Source organism: Anomaloglossus baeobatrachus, chromosome 2 (genome assembly GCF_048569485.1).
Source record: "Anomaloglossus baeobatrachus isolate aAnoBae1 chromosome 2, aAnoBae1.hap1, whole genome shotgun sequence".
Taxonomy (NCBI): Eukaryota; Metazoa; Chordata; class Amphibia; order Anura; family Aromobatidae; genus Anomaloglossus; species Anomaloglossus baeobatrachus.
Genome location: NC_134354.1, coordinates 46,786,144 through 46,800,821, shown reverse-complemented (window position 1 = coordinate 46,800,821; position 14,678 = coordinate 46,786,144). Strand labels below are relative to the sequence as shown.

The 14,678-nt window shown below is 49.6% G+C and overlaps 1 protein-coding gene across 1 annotated transcript in view; it reads left to right on the top strand.

The window, feature by feature from the left end:
* Positions 1 to 14,678, top strand: part of SCAF4 (SR-related CTD associated factor 4) — a 211,875-nt gene that overhangs the window by 113,709 nt on the left and 83,488 nt on the right. The window lies entirely within an intron of this gene.

Sequence of the window (14,678 nt, the reverse complement as noted above, 5' to 3'; positions counted from 1 at the left end):
CTATGTCACAAATTCTTGACACATTGCGAGCTAGGCCTGTACTTCAGGCCACGGACACTGTGCAATCATTGCCCCCTGGTCCCCCTCAGCTCCAAGCTCCGGGACGGGCATATACACCTCAGGGTGAAGACTCTGACTCGGATGATGGCCCCGGGCAGCCTAAGCGGGCTCGCTATGACGGGCCTTCACATTCATCTCAATGGTCAGGATCCCAGCGAGATGAATCTATGGGTGATGAGGCGGACGTAACTGATCAGGATTCTGATCCTGGGACCGCTCTCAATCTAGATACACCAGATGGTGACGCCATAGTTAATGATCTTATATTTAACATCAATAAGATGTTAAATATTTCCCCACCAGCTCCTCTTGTGGAGGAGTCAGCCTCGCAGCACGAGAGAATCCATTTCAGATACCCTAAGCGTACTTTAAGCACTTTTCTGGACCACGCTGACTTTAGAGACGCAATCCAGAAACCCCACGCTTATCCTGAAAGGCGTTTTCCTAAACGGCTTAAAGATACACGCTATCCTTTTCCCCCTGAGGTGGTCAAGGGTTGGACCCAGTGTCCAAAAGTGGATCCTCCAATTTCCAGGCTTGCAGCTAGATCCTTGGTTGCAGTTGAAGATGGAGCGGCACTTAAAGATGCCACTGACAGGCAGATGGAGCTCTGGCTGAAATCCATCTATGAAGCGATTGGAGCGTCATTGGCGCCTTCTTTTGCAGCCGTATGGGCACTCCAAGCTATCTCAGCCGGGCTTGCGCGAGTTGACTCCGTCACACGTGCATTTGCCCCGCAGGTAGCACCATTGACCTCGCAAATGGCGGCATTCGCGTCGTACGCGATTAATGCTGTTCTTGACGCTACAAGCCGCACGGCAGTGGCGTCAGCCAACTCCGTTGTTTTGCGTAGGGCCCTGTGGTTGAGACATTGGAAAGCAGATTCTCATTCCAAGAAGTGCTTAACCAATTTGCCTTTTTCTCGTGACCGATTGTTTGGAGAGCGTTTGGATGAAATCATCAAACACTCCAAGGGTAAGGACTCATCCTTACCGCAACACAGACAAAACAGACCCCAACAGAGGAAGGGTCAGTCTGGTTATCGGTCCTTTCGAGGACCGGGCAGGTCCCAATTCACCTCGTCAAAAAAGACTCAAAAGGACCAGAGACGCTCAGATTCTTGGAGGTCTCAGTCACGCCCAAAAAGGGCAGCCGGAGGAACCGTTGCCAAGACGGCGTCCTCCTGACTTGAGGTCTCCGATTCCCGCACCCGCGGTCGGTGGGAGGCTTTCCCACTTTGGCGACATCTGGCTGTCACACGTCAAAGACCGTTGGGTGAGGGATATTCTGTCTCACGGGTACAGGATAGAGTTCAATTCTCGTCCGCCAACTCGTTTCTTCAGAACTTCTCCCCCACCAGACCGAGCCGATGCTCTGTTGCAGGCGGTGGCCGCTCTAAAAGCGGAAGGAGTGGTGACCTCCGTCCCTCTTCAGGAACAAGGTCACGGTTTTTACTCCAATCTGTTTGTGGTCCCAAAAAAGGACGGATCGTATCGGCCCGTCCTGGATCTAAAGTTGCTCAACAGACACGTAAAAGTCAGGAGGTTCCGGATGGAATCCCTACGCTCCGTCATAGCCTCAATGTCTCAAGGAGATTTTCTAGCATCAATAGATATCAAAGATGCGTATCTCCACGTGCCGATCGCACCAGAGCATCAGCGTTTCCTACGCTTCGTCATACACGACGAACACCTGCAGTTCGTAGCGTTACCTTTCGGTCTGGCAACAGCCCCCCGGGTCTTCACCAAGGTCATGGCAGCAGTAGTAGCTGTTCTGCACTCGCAGGGTCACTCGGTCATCCCGTATCTAGACGACCTGCTTATAAAGGCACCCTCTCAAGAGGCATGCCAACACAGTCTGAAGGTGGCACTAGACACTCTCCAGAGTTTCGGGTGGATTATCAACTTTCCAAAGTCTTATCTAACCCCGACCCAATCTCTGACTTATCTTGGCATGGAGTTTCATACTCTCTCAGCGATAGTGAAGCTTCCACTGGACAAGCAGTGCTCGCTACGGACTGGAGTGCAATCTCTCCTTCAGAGCCAGTCGCACTCACTGAGGCGCCTCATGCATTTCCTAGGAAAGATGGTAGCAGCAATGGAGGCAGTCCCGTTCGCGCAGTTTCATCTGCGCCCTCTACAATGGGACATTCTACGCCAATGGGACGGGAAATCGACGTCCCTCGACAGGACAGTCTCCCTCTCTCAGACTGCCAAGGACTCTCTACGTTGGTGGCTTCTCCCCACCTCATTGTCACAGGGAAAGTCATTCCTTCCCCCGTCCTGGGCAGTGGTCACGACGGATGCGAGCCTATCAGGGTGGGGAGCGGTGTATCTCCACCACAGGGCTCAGGGGATGTGGACTCTGGAAGAGTCCACCCTGCAGATCAATGTTCTGAAAATCAGAGCAATCTATCTTGCCCTGCGAGCCTTCCAACAATGGCTGGAAGGCAAGCAGATTCGGATTCAGTCGGACAACTCCACGGCGGTGGCGTACATCAACCACCAAGGGGGAACACGCAGTCGCCAAGCTTTTCAAGAAGTCCATCGGATTTTGATGTGGGTGGAAAGCAGAGCGTCCACCATATCCGCAGTTCACATCCCAGGCGTGGAAAACTGGGAAGCAGACTTTCTCAGTCGCCAGGGCATGGACGCAGGAGAATGGTCCCTTCACCCGGACGTGTTTCAGCAGATCTGTTGCCGCTGGGGGACGCCGGACGTCGATCTGATGGCGTCACGACACAACAACAAGGTCCCAGTTTTCATGGCACGGTCTCACGATCACCGAGCACTGGCGGCAGACGCCTTGGTTCAGGATTGGTCGCAATTCCGACTCCCCTATGTGTTCCCACCTCTAGCATTGTTACCCAGAGTTCTCCGGAAAATCAGGTCCGACTGCCATCGAGCCATACTCGTCGCTCCAGATTGGCCAAGAAGGTCGTGGTACCCGGATCTGTGGCATCTCACGGTAGGCCAACCGTGGACACTACCAAACCGTCCAGATTTGCTGTCTCAAGGGCCGTTTTTCCATCTGAATTCTGCGGCCCTGAACCTGACTGTGTGGCCATTGAGTCCTGGATCCTAGCGGCCTCAGGTTTATCTCATGAAGTTGTTGCCACAATGAGACAGGCTAGAAAACCATCCTCAGCTAAGATCTATCACAGAACGTGGAAGATATTCTTAGCGTGGTGCGTGGCTCAAGGGGTTTCTCCCTGGCCATTTGCATTGCCAACTTTTCTTTCCTTCCTGCAGTCTGGGTTGGGAAAAAGGTTTGTCGCTTAGCTCTCTTAAGGGTCAAGTCTCCGCGCTATCCGTATTCTTTCAGAAGCGCTTGGCACAGCTTTCTAAAGTACGCACGTTTCTCCAAGGAGTTTGTCATATTGTTCCTCCTTACAGACGGCCATTGGAACCCTGGGATCTGAACAAGGTTCTCATTGCTCTCCAGAAGCCGCCTTTCGAGCCTTTGAAAGAGGTTCCCCTTTCTCGGCTTTCACAAAAGGTAGTTTTTCTTGTGGCGGTCACGTCTCTTCGAAGAGTGTCCGAGCTAGCGGCGTTATCTTGCAGATCTCCCTTCCTGGTGTTTCACCAAGACAAGGTAGTACTGCGTCCAATTCCAGAGTTTTCTCCCAAGGTGGTTTCTTCCTTTCATCTCAATCAGGATATCACTTTACCATCTTTGTGTCCGCATCCAGTTCACCAATTTGAAAAGGGTTTACATCTGTTGGACCTGGTGAGAGCACTCAGGATTTACATTTCTCGCACGGCGGCTCTACGCCGTTCTGATGCGCTCTTTGTCCTAGTCGCTGGTCAGCATAAGGGATCGCAAGCTTCCAAATCCACCCTGGCGCGGTGGATCAAGGAACCAATTCTTCACACATACCGTTCTGCTGGGCTTCCGATTCCATCTGGACTGAAGGCCCATTCTACCAGAGCCGTGGGTGCGTCCTGGGCATTGCGGCATCAGGCTACGGCTCAGCAAGTGTGCCAGGCGGCTACCTGGTCGAGTCTGCACACGTTTACCAAACACTATCAAGTGCATACCTACGCTTCGGCAGATGCCAGCCTAGGTAGACAGGTCCTTCAGGCGGCGGTGGCCCACCTGTAGGAAGAGGCTGTCTGACAGCCCGTTCATGTGGTATCTTTTTACCCACCCAGGGACTGCTTTTGGACGTCCCACTGTCTGGGTCTCCCAATTAGGAGCGAAAAAGAAGAAGGGAATTTTGTTTACTTACCGTAAATTCCTTTTCTTCTAGCTCCAATTGGGAGACCCAGCACCCGCCCTATTTGTTCTTAGGGTTTCGTTTTTCGGGTGCACATGTTGTTCATGTTGTTTCTTAAGTTCTCCGATCATGTTATCGGATTGAATTTGTTTTTGAAACTGTTATTGGCTTTCCTCCTTCTTGCTTTGGTACTAAAACTGAGGAATCTGTACTCCTACGGGAGGGTGTATAGCCAGAAGGGGAGGGGCCTTACACTTTTAAGTGTAGTTCTTTGTGCGGCCTCCAGAGGGCAGTAGCTATACACCCACTGTCTGGGTCTCCCAATTGGAGCTAGAAGAAAAGGAATTTACGGTAAGTAAACAAAATTCCCTTCTTAATGCGGCGATACTAGATGTGTATTTTATTTTTGAATCCTTTAATTTTTAATGGGGCGAATGGGGGGGGGTCATTTGAACTTTTTGGGTTTTTTAAATTTCTTTAAAACTTTTTTTTATTTTACTTAAGGAGCAGCAGTCTGATCACTCATTCAATTCTCATCAGAGCTGCTCACATCAGCAGAAATTCTTGTCTATTACAGCTAGAGCTGTTACAGCCAGGGCTGTGGAGTCGGTAAGCCAAACCTTCGACTCCGACTCCGACTCCTCAAATTCTCTTGCACCGACTCCGGCTCCGACTCCGGCTCCGACTCCGACTCCGACTCCGGCTCCGACTCCGACTCCGACTCCTACATATATTGCTTAGTTAGGTGAAAAATTTATTGTAGTACATGAATATGTGTATGTGAACATCAGACATTTAATAATTTTTATGATACGATAATCAAGATATTTGGATAGAACATAAAATATATTTATTGGAATACAACTTTAGAACACAAAAAACTGTAATAAATTGTAAATATGTAATACACTATGTAATATACAGTAGATTACATATATATCTTGTGTGTGTATATACACTGTGTGTGTGTATATATATATATATATATATATATATATATATATATATATATATATATATATATATTACATATTTACAATTTATTAGTTTTTTGTGTTCTAAAGTTGTATTCCAATAAATATTTTATGTTCTATCCAAATATCTTGATTATTGTATCATAAAAACAATTAAATGTCTGATGTTCACATTGTACTACAATAAATTTTTCACTTAAATATAAGCATTATACTAAATGTTATTATTTAGTAAAATATTCAGCACATTCTGCATTGCACTCCTGTCCCCAATTTATTATATATTTTAGGAGTCGGAGTCGGTGCATTTTATACCGACTCCGACTCCACCAAAATGAGCTCCGACTCCGACTCCACGACTCCGACTCCGACTCCACAGCCCTGGTTACAGCTGTGCCGGCTGTAACAGGAAGTGAGTCATTATAGCGCTATGAACCCTCACTTGACACTGAGCTACCATGGCAACCATCGGCTCCCTGTGATCACGTCACAGGGCCTCCGATGGCGGCGGGTAAGTGGGCGTTACCCACTGTGGACATTTAAATAGCACTGTCACATTTTGCCAGCGTGATGTAAGAGGTTAACAGGTGCAGGTGGATCGCGGATCCACCCACGCCGGATAGCCACACATGCCAGCTGTTCAAATCAGCTGACATGGGCAGGGATCGACACCGGCTCACTGCATCAGCCGGCGGGGATTACCCCTTGATGATTTAGGGTGTACCGGTATGTCCCTGGTTGTGAAGGGGTTAACACATCCAGTTATGGAAATGTATTAATATTCAAAAATCTATTGATTCAAATGCACGGTGTTCGTTGGACACTGATTTTAAATATATAAACAGGACTAGAAGGGAAAATCAGTAGACAAATGTAACCCTTTTAATCCATCTATTTGTTTGGTCGCCTGGATCCCCCAGTAGTCAAAACTTTTTACATAACATAGCTTTATGAAGTTTATAAGTTAACCCCCGTGACAAGGCCACATTTTTCAAATCTGCCGTCACTTTGGTCATTATATCTCAGTGATGGAGATATTACATCTATTTTTTTTTTTTATTTTTTTTTTTTCAAAACACATTGCACTTTATCTTAATGGTAAATTTAGGTGGATATGTTTTCCACTTATTTATAAAAATAGCATTAATTTTACAAAAATTGTTAATTGTTGACCTTTGATTATCCTTTTAATCCAGATACAATGAATTATCAAAGATCGGCACTCACTTTTGTCTTTTTTTTTTTCAATTTATTTTCTTATATTCAATAGTGACACATTTCGATCTAATCCATCGATCTTTCTTAAACTATCACTATTGCATATGATGACTTGAAGAAAATTGAAAACAAAAGTGAGTGGCGATCTTTGATTCATTATCTGGAGTCCTGATTCGAGCACCATGGGGAAGGGGTAGGCCCTGCCTGAATATATTATTTAATCCAGATAGTTACGCCACACACAATAGTTAATAACCTTTATCTCCTGTCTGCTTTACATCAGCTCCATCTGTAAAATGTTCTTTTATTTTGTTAGGATGTCACAATCTTTAAAATTGTAGCAGGCATTTTTTATTTACGCAAAGAAATTTAAAAAACTTAATTTTCTAGGGACCTATTCAGTTTGGAAGGGACTTTAGGGGGACCTGTATATTGGAAAACCCCTCAGTCTTACCATATTAAAAACACCCCTTAGCATATTCAAGACTTTCAAGTAGTTTATTAACCCTTCCATTCCTTTTCAGGAATTAAAGGAAAGTGGATTTATTTGTTTTTTTACCACCTAAATTTTGGTAACTTTTGAATACGCCTCTACAGCCGTCAAGACTCTTAAGGCCTCATAATTTGGCCTTTAATTGCAATGGCAACCATAATGACTTGTGACTGCAATAGAGCAGGCAGGGACATCAGACCGGAGAACAATCCACCCAAAAAAACCTATTGCGACTGGGAGAATATGGCCTTGAATTGCAATGGCAACCATCAGGACCTGTGAGTGCAACAGAGCAGGCAGGGACATCAGACTAGTGTACAATCCTCACCCACCCCCGCCCCCCCAAAAAAAAACCTATTTAGACTGGGATAATATACCACCCAAACTTGGGATTCTTTAGTCTGCAGTGCAACCGCACGCAACAAACAGAACAAATCCAGGACACAAAGGAAAATAAACCACTGATCCTTTAAATAGATCTTCAGATCCAGCAGGGTATGCCAGACGTCCACTACCATGGGGCCGATGATCCCCAGTCTTTAGTCCAAGTTGTGGTACCAGGATCTGGCCGCAACAGCAGATCTTTCTTCTTCCATGTCACTGCACCAACAATCAAACGGGTCACCTCGCTTTACTATCTTTCTTTGTCGCTCCATTGGGAGACCCAGACAATTGGGTGTATAGCTTCTGCCTCCGGAGGCCACACAAAGTAATTACACTTTAAAAAGTGTAACCCCTCCCCTCTGCTATACACCCTCCCGTGCATCACGGGCCCATCAGTTTTATGCTTTGTGTTGAAGGAGGCACACATGCACTCATGCTCCCATTTTAGTCAGCAGCAGCTGCTGATTATATCAGATGGAAGAAAAGAGGGCCCCTAACAGGGCCCCCGGCATGCTCCCTTCTCACCCCACTAAGTCGGCGGTGCTGTTAAGGTTGAGGTACCCATTGCGGGTACACAGGCTGGAGCCACATGCCGTTTTCCTTCCCCATCCCTTAGGGGCTCTGGGAGAAGTGGGATCCTATCCGGTCATCCAGGCACTGGGACCGGGCTCCCTCCGCAGCCCCTGTGGGAATCTGACGGACAGGAGACTGAGTATCATCAGGGACAGGGCCCTGCATCTACAGGTACTCTGTGTCCCCTTGGGGACGGTGCATGGAGCACCTTGACCTCAGACGCTGCAGCGACTGCGGTGTTGGTATGAGACCGGGACTACCGCGCCGACCGCGCCTGCTTGCCGGCCGCGGTTTTAACTTTAGTCCCCGGCTTTTGCGGCCTAGTGCCTTAAACTCCCGCCCCCGGGCCTGCCAGTCAGGGGGAAGGGCGGGACGGTCGGTCTGACGCCGACAGTGAGGGCTGGAGCACACTTGGCTGTCCTCCGCCCCCCTCACTATTCACTCTCGGGCACCAGATTCCCGCACTTTTGTAGTTACGCCCACGGCTCCCTCCTCCCCTGTGAACGCCGACAGCCATGTTTTAAGCACATTCTGCCGGTGGAGGACTACTGGCACGGTGCAGGGCCCCCTAGAGTGCTGAACTATATATATATATATATATATATATATATATATATATATATATATATATATATATATATATATATATATATATATATATATATATATATATATATATATATATATATATTTATATTTATATATTATATATATATTATATTTGTATACATTTTCTCGGTTCGGCTATACTGTTAGCTTGTGGCTATATATCCCTCAGTGATCACTCTCCTGGGAGACTACAGCATGTCGTTCACTAGGAGCAAGGGTGCCAAGACACGGGGTTATTTTGCAACCTGTACCTCTTGTGCGGCTATGCTACCTGCAGGTTCCACCTACCCTCACTGTGAGCAATGCTCGGGCCATGTGGCACTCGCTCAGCCGGAGCCTGGGGCACTGGTGGGACCCTCGGCCCAGGTAGAACCGCCGGCTTCCCCTGTCCAGGCGGCAGGGACAGAGTTTGCAGCTTTTGCTGAGAAACTCTGAGTCACTTTCACAATCCATGGCTCAGTCTATGGACAAATGGTCTGCTAAGATACTAGAAGCTTGGCAGCCCAGACCGGCCCTTTCTCAGGCCCCGGGCACTGAGGGATCGCCCCCAGGCCCCTCTCGGTCTGCGACGAAGCGTGCTCCTGGGGTGGCCTCTAGTTATTACGTGGAGGACTCCGGCACGGACCGCAGTCCCAGACCGGCTAAGCGGGCTCGCTTAGAATCTTCCCCGACTTCATCACGCTGTTCGGGGTCTCAGCTTGAGGACTCTCTAGAGGATGAGGAGGAGGTCGCAGCCCAGGACTCTGACCCTGACGTTGCTCTCAATCTTGATACACCTGAAGGGGACGCCATAGTAAATGACCTTATAGCGTCCATCAACCAGGTGCTAGATCTTTCTCCCCCAACTCTACCTATAGAGGAGTCGGCAGCACAGCAGGAGAAGCACCAGTTTAGGTTTCCCAAACGTACTCGGAGTGTTTTCTTCGATCACTCGAACTTCAGAGATGCTGTCCAGAAGCACAGGGCTTTCCCGGACAAGCGCTTTACTAAACGCCTTAATGACACACGTTACCCCTTCCCCTCTGACGTAGTTAAGGGTTGGGCTCAGTGTCCCAAGGTGGATCCTCCAGTCTCTAGACTGGCGGCTAGATCCGTAGTAGCAGTGGCTGCCGGTTCAACGCTCAAGGATGCCACGGACAGGCAGATAGAGCTCCTAATGAAATCCATCTATGAAGCCATAGGCGCGTCCTTTGCCCCAGCCCTTGCAGCAGTGTGGGCACTCCAGGCTATCTCAGCTTGTCTGTCTGAGATTAATGCGGTCTCCAGTACCTCTGCTCCGCAAGTAGCGTCTTGACGTCTCAGGCGTCGGTATTTTCATCCTACGCCATGAATGCTGTCCTGGACTCGGCTAGCCGTACAGCGGTAGCATCCGCCAATTCGGTGGCAGTCCGCAGGGCCATGTGGCTACGCGGATGGAAGGCAGACTCTGCTTCCAAGAAGTTCTTGACCGGTTTGCCCTTTTCTGGCGACCGACTGTTTGGCGAACAATTGGATGAAATTATTAAGCAATCCAAGGGAAAGGACTCGTCCTTACCCCAGCCCAAACCAAAGAGACCTCAGCAACGAAAAATTCAAGCGAGGTTTCGGTCCTTTCGGCCCTCAGCCAGGTCCCAATACTCATCGTCCAACAGGCCACAGAAGAGCCAGAGAAACTCTTCTGCATGGCGGTCTAAGTCACGTCCTCCAAAGACCGCCGGAGGCACCGTCTCCAAGGCTGCCTCCTCATGACTTTCGGCCTCCCCAAACCGCATCCTCGGTCGGTGGCAGGCTCTCCCGCTTTTGCGACGCCTGGTGGCCACATGTCCAAGACCGATGGGTGAGGGACATTCTGTCTCGCAGTTACAGGATTGAGCTCAGCTCTCGTCCTCCGACTCGTTTTTTTTCAGAACATCTCCGCCCCCCGAGCGGACCAAGGTCATGGCATCCATGGTGGCGGTCCTACACTCTCAGGGCCACTCGGTGATCCCTTACTTAGACGATCTCCTAGTCAAGGCACCCTCCCGGGTGGCATGTCAACACAGTCTGACCGTGGCTCTGGAGACTCTCCAGAGGTTCGGGTGGATCATCAATTTCCCAAAGTCAAAATTGACTCCGACCCAATCACTGACTTACCTCGGGATGGAGTTTCATACTCTCTCAGCGATAGTCAAGCTACAGCTGGACAAACAGCGTTCGCTGTGGTCACGACGGACGCGAGTCTGTCAGGGTGGGGAGCGGTTTTTCTCCACCACAAGGCTCAGGGAACCTGGTCTCCGACAGAGTCCTCCCTTCAGATCAATGTTCTGGAGATAAGGGCAGTGTATCTAGCCCTAAAAGCGTTCCATCCGTGGCTGGAGGGCAGGCAGATCCGCATACAGTCGGACAACGCCACGGCGGTCGCGTGCGTCAACCACCAGGGCGGCACTCGCAGTCGTCAAGCCTTCCAAGAAGTTCGGCGGATTCTGCTGTGGGCGGAGGCCACAGCCTCCACCATCTCCGCGGTTCACATCCCAGGCGTAGAAAACTGGGAAGCAGACTCTCTGTCGCCAGGGCATGGACGCAGGGGAATGGTCTCTTCACCCGGACGTGTTTCAAAAGATCTGTTGCCGCTGGGGAACGCCGGACGTCGATCTCATGGCGTCTCGGCACAACAACAACAAAGTCCCGGCATTCATGGCACGGTCTCAGGATCACAGAGCTCTGGCGGCGGACGCCTCAGTTCAGGATTGGTCGCAGTTTCGACTGCCTTATGTATTCCCTCCTCTGGCAATGCTGCCCAGAGTGTTGCGCAAGATCAGGTCCGACTGCCGCCGCGCCATCCTCGTCGCTCCAGACTGGCCGAGGAGGTCGTGGTACCCGGACCTGTGGCACCTCACGGTGGGTCAACCGTGGGCGCTCCCAGACCGACCAGACTTGCTGTCTCAAGGGCCATTTTTCCATCTGAATTCTGTGGCCCTCAACCTGAATGTGTGGCCATTGAGTCCTGGCTCCTAGCGTCCTCTGGGTTATCTCAAGAGGTCATTGCCACCATGAGACAGGCCAGGAAACCAACGTCCGCCAAGATCTATCACAGGACTTGGAGGATCTTCTTATCCTGGTGCTCTGATCAGGGTTTTACTCCCTGGCCGTTTGCCTTGCCCACTTTTCTTTCTTTCCTTCAATCCGGAATGGACAAGGGCTTGTCTCTCGGCTCTCTCAAGGGACAAGTATCGGCGCTTTCCGTGTTTTTTCAAAAGCGTCTAGCCAGGCTTCCGCAGGTCCGCACGTTCCTGCAGGGGGTTTGCCACATAGTCCCACCTTATAAGCGTCCGCTAGAACCCTGGGATCTTAACAGGGTGCTGACGGCTCTTCAGAAGCCACCTTTCGAGCCGATGCGGGATGTCTCTCTATCTCGCCTTTCACAGAAAGTGGCCTTCCTAGTGGCAGTCACATCACTTAGGAGAGTGTCTGAGCTAGCAGCACTGTCATGCAAAGCCCCCTTCCTGGTGTTTCACCAGGATAAGGTGGTTCTGCGTCCGGTCCCGGAATTTCTCCCTAAGGTGGTATCCCCGTTTCATCTCAATCAGGATATCTCCTTACCTTCTTTTTGCCCTCATCCAGTTCACCAATGTGAAAAGGATTTGCACTTGTTAGATCTCGTGAGCACTCAGGCTCTACATTGCTCGCACGGCGCCCCTGCGCCGTTCTGATGCGCTCTTTGTCCTTGTCGCTGGCCAGCGTAAGGGGTCGCAGGCTTCCAAGCAACCTTGGCTAGGTGGATCAAGGAACCGATTCTTGAAGCCTACCGTTTGTCTGGGCTTCCGATTCCTTCAGGGCTGAAAGCCCATTCTACCAGAGCCGTAGGTGCGTCCTGGGCATTGCGGCACCAGGCTACGGCTCAGCAGGTGTGTCAGGCGGCTACCTGGTCGAGTCTGCACACTTTTACAAAACACTATCAGGTGCATGCCTATGCTTCGGCAGACGCCAGCCTAGGTAGGCGAGTCCTTCAGGCGGCGGTTGCCCACCTGTAAGAAGGGGCCGTTTTTCGGTTCTTTTTATCGAGGTATTCTTTTACCCACCCAGGGATTGCTTTTGGACATCCCAATTGTCTGGGTCTCCCAATGGAGCGACAAAGAAGGGAATTTTGTTTACTTACCGTAAATTCCTTTTCTTCTAGCTCCTATTGGGAGACCCAGCACCCGCCCCTGTCCCTTCGGGCTGTTGTTCTTTTGTGTACACATGTTGTTCATGTTCAATTGTTCTTTTGGTTCATGGTTGAAGTTCTCCGAACATCCTTCGGATTGAATTTACCTTAGACCAATTTTTAAGTTTCCTCCTTCCTGCTTTGGCACCAAAACTGATGGGCCCGTGATGCACGGGAGGGTGTATAGCAGAGGGGAGGGGTTACACTTTTTAAAGTGTAATTACTTTGTGTGGCCTCCGGAGGCAGAAGCTATACACCCAATTGTCTGGGTCTCCCAATAGGAGCTAGAAGAAAAGGAATTTACGGTAAGTAAACAAAATTCCCTTCTTCTTGGGATCAGTCCCATGGATGAGGAGAGGTGATCACCTCCCTTAAACATTTGTTACATGTAGCTCAAAGTATGAAGGAGGGCAGTCTCCGGGCAGTCTACTGGATTGTGTCAGGGAGGCCCTCTGCAGAGGGGAACAAAATATGCACAACCCCCCCCCTCCACCAGATGCAATGAATCTGATTACATTAGAGTCCATGGACTGGGGGTGACACTGTTACAGGACCACACAATAATGGTCTCAGGGTGCTGGTGGAGTTAGAGCATCTGTTGGGCATCTGGATTTCCATAATCTCTATTGGCAGCAGCATCTAAGGCAGGGGTGGGCAATTAATTTTCCCAAGGGGCCGCTTGAGAAATTGGGATGGTTATAGAGGGCCGGACTAATATAATTAACTCAATTTTACCCAATACTGTATATAGTATATATACTATCCCTTCATAAACAAACAGTAAGTTAAACAATACAAAGGTTCAATGATAATATGGAGGATCTAGTTACATCATTATTTAAGGACGTTATTACAGGACAGACATTATTACATATGGAGAATACAGTAAAGGGACATATTACAGGAAGGGGACATTGTTACAGATGGGGGACCTTATTATAGGATAGGGCCTATACATTTGACTAACATGCTGGTGGGGGCCCTGCATCAAATTTTGGACCATGTTTATGCACACACATCAGATGGTGAAGGGTGTACAGTACAGCACAGCCAGTATTCAGATTAGCATATACTATACATGGCTGCAGACATCAGAATGTATATAACAATGTGTACACTGGATGTATAGGGCTGTGTGCGCTCTGCACTGCACCTTAAAAGGTGCGCTTCAGAGCTCCGTTCTGAAGCACATGGTGCCGGCAGAGAACGTGCGCTCTGCATGCTGCCTCTCCCATAGACAGAGCAGGGGCTGCCGGCAAAGTGCACGGAAGAAGTGACATGTCACTTCTTAAAACGCAGCGATTCGGGCAGCAGCAGAAGTGCTGTGCGCTAAGACGCCACGTGCGCACGGCCCCTGCACAATCTCCATAGACTGTGCAGGGGACGCAGGATGCATGCAGTTACTCTGCGCTACAAAGCGCAACGTAACTTCATGTAATTACGCAACGTGCGCACATAGCCTTATACTGGGCACAGATATACAATGATTTGTACAGTGGCTGATTCAATACATGCACCAGAACCTCTCACGCTGTAATATCTGGGTCCATATACTTTATACTGTATGATGTCCTGGAGCCAGGCTGAGGATCAGACCGTGCAGGATGTTATGTGCTCCTGCCTGCAAGTCTCTATACTCTCACTGTGTTATTGCTGGAGCCATTATTGTGAGGCTGGAGCCGAGGGCTCCCACTGACAGCCGACGAGATCTGTGTCAAAGTTCACCTGAATAGAGCGACTGCACTGCAGACAGCTGCTGTGAACATACCGGGAGAGCCGGGTCCTGTCACCTCGTCACTGTGGAACATCAGAGACCTCCTGCCTGCCCGACCCTGTGCTGAACTCCTCCTGCACACAGACTCATCTCCTGCCGCAGGCACGCTGGGTGAGGTGAGTACAGCAGACTCTGCCGACCACCAAGTACAGTGTGGGCGTGTCTGCTGTACTCGGATGCAGCCGGCCGGCACTTTTGCAAGTTTAAATCAA